This window comes from Sapajus apella, unplaced genomic scaffold, assembly GCF_009761245.1.
Source record: "Sapajus apella isolate SASKATOON/1434 unplaced genomic scaffold, GSC_monkey_1.0 scaffold1494, whole genome shotgun sequence".
In the NCBI taxonomy this organism is placed as follows: domain Eukaryota; kingdom Metazoa; phylum Chordata; class Mammalia; order Primates; family Cebidae; genus Sapajus; species Sapajus apella.
Genome location: NW_022438420.1, coordinates 8,757 through 14,882, shown reverse-complemented (window position 1 = coordinate 14,882; position 6,126 = coordinate 8,757). Strand labels below are relative to the sequence as shown.

The 6,126-nt window shown below is 39.6% G+C and overlaps 1 long non-coding RNA gene across 1 annotated transcript; it reads right to left on the bottom strand.

Annotated features, from left to right (window-relative positions):
- Positions 1-1,027: 1,027 nt before the first annotated feature.
- Positions 1,028-5,495, bottom strand: LOC116546836. The gene is made up of 2 exons (XR_004266857.1): positions 5,070-5,495; positions 1,028-1,194 (listed from the first exon to the last, which is right to left on the bottom strand). It is a non-coding gene; the product is annotated as an uncharacterized LOC116546836 (long non-coding RNA).
- Positions 5,496-6,126: the final 631 nt, after the last annotated feature.

The window sequence follows — 6,126 nt, the reverse complement described above, 5'->3', positions numbered from 1 at the left end:
CCCAGGAGGCGGAGGTTGCGGTGAGCCGAGATCGCGCCATTGCACTCCAGCCTGGGTAACATGAGTGAAACTCCGTCTCCAAAAAAAAAAAAAATATATTTTTAAAAAGAAGAAATACAAATAAATCCTACTACTCATACTTTGCAAAAACATAAAAAAAAGCTGCATATGAATTTTAAAATTCCACCTGGCTCAAAAAATAGTAAAGAAGGGCTTTTAAAGTATTTTAAATAGCTGAGATTCTACAAGTTGAGTATCCCTAATTCAAAATGCCCGGGACCAGAAGTGTTTTGAATTTTGGAATATGCACATTACAATTACTGGTTCAGCATCCCTAAGACGAAATTCTCCAATGCACATTTCCTTTGAGTGGCATGTTGGCACTGAAAAGACTTTGGAGCATTTCAGATTTCGGATTTTTGAATTAGGGATAGTCAATCTATAGCCGAATAAGGGCATAGGAAAAAAATCTTCAACATGAGGTTTTAAGTTATTTTTCTTTTTTTGAGACAGAGTCTTGCTCTGCTGCCCAGGCTGGAGTGCAGTGGCGTGACCTTGGCTCACTGCAATCTCCGCCTCCCGGGTTCAAGCAATTCTCTGCCTCAGCCTTCCGAGTTGCTGGGATTACAGGCACCTGTCACCACACCCGGCTAATTTTTTGTATTTTGAGTAGAGACGGGGTTTCACCATGTTGGTCAGGCTGGTCTTGAACTCCTGACCTCATGATCCACCCACCTTGGACTCCCACGGTGCTGGGATTACATGCGTGAGCCACCACACCTGGCCTATAAGTTATTTTTCTAACAACGCACTCAAAATATACACTTTAGGTCTTCAGTCTACACGTGCAGTTTGCTGTGATTTTGAGATGTAACAGCTATAAATCGTAAAACAGATTCCTCATATTGACTGCTCTGATTAGCCATGTCAATTATCTTCACCTGACAGACAGCAGCGAAGTTCATTCATTAACATGTTGATGAACATTTCAAGTGTAAAATATTCCCAAATCCAAAGAAGGCCTTACTTTTCCCTTTCTTCTATTTCCTTTTGTCGTTCCAGCTCCCGCTGTCTCTGTCGTTCCTCTCTTTGGCGCTTCACTACTTTCTCATAATCATTAGGAAACATAGGATCATATTCGTCAGCTAAGGGAATCAGAACTTCCCCTGCAGAAAACCCACTGGGAACAGGATCCTGAGGAAAGTGAAAACAGCAGTAAAAATCATCTTTATATCTTACAAGTTTACTCACAGAATTAAGGTCAAAGCATATGGGAGAGAAAAGGGCCTTGAGCATCATCTTGTCCCATCCTTTGTTTTATAGACAAAGAAAACAAATTCTAGCCAAGGCCACATGTCTAGTCAGGTGGCAGCAGAAACAGGACACAAAATGTCACCTCTTAGATTAGCACTATTTCTATCATACCCTATGGCATTTTTCCTGGAATTCCTAAATAAGGCACCACCAGTTACAATGAAAGATACTAGTGCTTTGAATAAACAAAAGTTAGAATATTTATAGTAAAGCACCAAATACTTGTTTTTATAGATCTCTGTGACAACTTAAAAAACAAAACAACTATGAACACCACAATCATTCTTGCAGTCATCATTTTAATAGAACTTCAGATTCTGATTACATGGAGTCCTTAGAAAGCATCTTCTTGGTCTTCTTAATCCTCTGAACACACGTCCCTTCCCAGATAGGCTGCATTTCAGGCACTGGTTTTGACACAAGGGGATGTAATTTCCTTCCCAGCATCATAATTTTTTTAAGGTCCACTAAAATCAGGTTTAGATGATAACATATCAGGTTTTCTCATCTATACATTTAGAAACTTGATCTACTCTTTCAAAGAAAAGAGGAAGCCGTGACAAAGAATCAGCAAAACAAGACAGGTAGCACACAGCTGGTAAGCTAGGAAACACATGAGCAGACACAGAACTTTACCCTAGGCTAGCAGTCTCGTTCTACACATGGTGCTGGAAGCCCTGACCCAACTTTCCTAAACCTCCACACTTTCTCCTGTTAATTTCCTTAGCATACTTCTTCCTTACTATCTGTAACAATAAGATGACCTCTCTGGTTTTCAAAGACACCTCAAACAAGCACAGGTTAAGATTAATGCTTTTTAAAAATAAAAAATAAATAAAAAAATAAAAAACCACACACACACACATCTAAAATGACAAAGATTCGTGTCTTTGAGCAACCAGTCTGTACCTCTTACAGGAGGTACACTGCCCAACTGTATCAAAGGCAAGAAGGTCGTTTGTAAATGTGTTTTCTGCTCGAACACAAAATTGGTAAGATCAACTCAGCTTACACACCACATTAACACACATAAATCTTAACAGCTCCTGTGTTTCACAGTTCGGTTTGACATTTTGCCCTGCAAAACAAACACTTCATTTCAATGAAATATCAGGAAATGCTATGATCCAATGAATAAGAACAATTAGGAAAATAACTATCATCACCTCCCAGGTCCTACCACTGGAAAACATATTTAATGTAGGGCTCTCAAAAGTTATGTATTTGTATGCATTTTATAAAAGACATTTAAAAAATACAAAAGCAGAGGGAGAGTTCTTTTCAGTTATTATTTAGAGAGAAACTGACAATTTATCTAACACGATTATTGCAATGTGTCTAAGAGAGCAGTCGATATGAAGGTTCATTCTCTGACACTTCAAAATTTCGAAGAAAAAAACTTTTACGTATAAACCCTGCTAAGCCTAACAATGGATCATTCATTGTTTTCTAAATGCTGCAGTGAATGAAGTGATTTGTTCAATTTAAAAAATTTACTCACCCTCACATGCCTAAGGTGATACTATGCACTGCCCGGAGTAAATTAACGCCAAAACAGATTGCCTATAAAAACAGCTGATATCTTAATGCCACCCCAGGAAATCTAAGAAAATAAGCCTAACTACATAAAAAGATCTCTGTAAAGATGTTCACAGAGGGCTGGGCACGGTGGCTCATGCCTTTATTCTTAGCACTTTGGTAAGCCAAGGCAGGTAGATCGTTTGAGGTAAGGAGTTCAAAACCAGCCTGGGCAACATGGTAAAACCTCATCTCTACAAAAAATCAGTTGGGTGTGGTGGCATATGCCTGTGGTCCTAGCTACTCAGTGGACTGAGGTGGAAGGATTGCTTGAGCCTGGGAGGAGGAGGTTGCAGTCAGCCAAGATTGAGCCACTACACACCAGCCTGGTGACAGAGCAAGACAAAAAACCCAAAAAGACATTCAATAGAGTGGTATTTATAAAGGCAATGTAAAAGCAAATCTAGGTGGTTTTACAGTTAGGAAATACTTGTGTAAATTATGACACATTCGCTTAATGAGACTATACTTAAATACTGATCATGAAAATTATGTTAACGAGGAGGAAAAATGCTTACTGATTAGGAGAATAATATTACAGGTACTAGAACCAATACACAATTACAGAAGAAACAATAAACCAGTTTTTTAATTAAATGTAATAGGAAAAAACTAGGTATCAAATTTATGGGAGAAAACGTTAAATGACTAGGAATCAGCAAAAAACACCTCTACCATGGGGTGCCTTCCCTCCTGAAGAACTACCAGCCCTCAGAAGCAGCACCCGCTCCCCTGGTCAGAAAAGGGTAACTCAAGGGTAAGCTGCAGCCTCGGCCAGCCCCAGAACACAAGCAGGACAGACAGCAGACGGAGCCCAAGCCAGAACACCGACACAAAATGAAGACGGGCAGGAGTGTGCCTGTGGGGCTGTCCAGCCTGATGCAGCCCTTCCCACAAGTGGTGGGGAAGACAGGTGCACCTTGCTAAGAAACTGTCTTGATAGCATTATTATTAATCTTTCGGTCATTTTTCATCAAGCAGTTTTGTGCAATGTATGGTGGTGTTTAAATGACCACAGTTGTTATTTGAATGCCATCTGTGAAAAGATAAACGCATAAATAGTAGGTATAATTTTAACTAGTTTATCTATTACACTCATTTTACCTCATTTTGTGTAGTTTTAACTATTATTTTGAGTTATTCTTTTCTAGATCTTCTTCCTCCTCAGTAACCCAATTTATAGAGTTGACCACATCTGTTTATTTTTAAGCATATGTAAAATCACTGGAATCATAAAGGTTAAGGTGGTAGAAGAGGGTTTTTTTTTTTCAAACCCCTTTCTCTGTTTTAATCCACAATAAATCAGTAAGCACTAACATTGTTTATGATAGCGAAGAATGAGAAACCCATATATCCAGCATTAAAGGAATTATAGTCCATCTACACAAGGGAACACAGGGAAGCCATTAAGATGATCATACAGTCCTGTATTTTTTGACACAGAGTCACAATGTATTAAGTAAGAAAAGCAAGTTAGCAGAAGGCAGAGTAGGCAAAGAATGGAAAAACAAAGTTTTTCACTTCTGCAGTGTATGATTGCAGGTAATTCTTCTTTCTGCATATCTCTAGTTTCTGATTTTTCTACAACCATTTTCCTTCAAACAGATAAATTTTAAAATTGGCAAAACAAAAGTAAAAATTAGGTGGAAAATAACATTGACTAGGTTTCAAAGGCCTAATAAGGAGACCATCTGTTAAGAGTGGCTGGGCACGGTGGCTCACCCTATAATCCCAGAACTTTGAGAGGCTGAGGTGGGCGGATCTAGAGGTCAGGAGTTGAAAAGACCGGCCTGACCAACACAGTGAAACCCCGTCTCTAACAAAAACACAAAAATTAGCCAGGCATGGTGGCCCATGCCTGTAATCCCAGCTACTCAGGAGGCTGAGGCAGGAGAATCGTTTGAACCTGGGAGGTGGAGGTTGCAGTGAGCCGAGATCATGCCATTGCACTACAGCCTGGGCAACAAAAGTGAAACTCCGTTTTAAAACAAAAAAGAAAAAAAAAAGAAAATAATAATAATAAAAAAGGAATCAATCTCACAGACAGAAAGAGAACATAATTTACCTGGGCCACAGAGAGACTGCACTTCAAAAAAAAAAAAAGAGTAACATACATGCAAAATAAGCCACATGGAAAACAGGAAATCTACCAAGGTCATAGGCAGGTACAGGCTTACCTTCAGCCCAGCTGCTACATGCGGTGGAGTGTCCACAATTTGCCGGTCATCTGAGGAACCTCCTCGTTTTAGGTCAATGACTGGGGCAAGAACTGTACTTTGTTTTGTCCTTTGGCTCTAAGATCATCAAAAACAAGGAAAACATAATGAAGTGCCAAACTAAAATTCATACTACTTGCAACAAAGATTTTCTTTCTGTTCCTGCAACAAGCCTTGGAGATACGAGAAAACCATAATCTTAAAACAACAGCTTTTTCATTACTATAACCATATACTCTTTTCTTTCCGCTTTTTAAAAAACATGAGTTTTTCTCCATTTCTTGAAGGGTTTACAGTAAACTTGGTCACTTTCAAAAGATACCTGGGAATGAGGGTTTTGCTCCCGCCTACTAGGATAAAGAATGCCGTCCTACCTCCTTTATTATGAATCTACAAAAGTTTTAAAGGCCGGGCGCGGTGGCTCAAGCCTGTAATCCCAGCACTGTGGGAGGCCGAGGCGGGTGGATCACGAGGTCAAGAGATCGAGACCATCCTGGTCAACATGGTGAAACCCCGTCTCTACTAAAAATACAAAACATTAGCTGGGCATGGTGGTGCGTGCCTGTAATCCCAGCTACTCAGGAGGCTGAGGCAGGAGAATTGCCTGAACCCAGGAGGCGGAGGTTGCGGTGAGCCGAGATCGCGCCATTGCACTCTAGCCTGGGTAACATGAGTGAAACTCCGTCTCAAAAAAAAAAAAAAAAAAGTTTAAAAAAGAAAATCATTCATATACAATCAATTATTGTTAATGATTTTCTATCATACTTTCTTGACCTTACACTTACATTTTTTGCTAGACCAATTTGAAAGAAAGTTGGAGATATCATGACACCTCACCCCAATCTCCTGAAACTGTGGACATTCTCCTATGTGCTATTACCATCCCCAATAAAATCACTAATTCCCGTGGCATTTCCAATCCAGTTCATATTCAGATTCTCCAAGATATCCCCAAAATATCCTTTAAACAGTGGATTTTTTTGAACAAGGATCCTACCAAAGCTCCTAAAATGCTTTT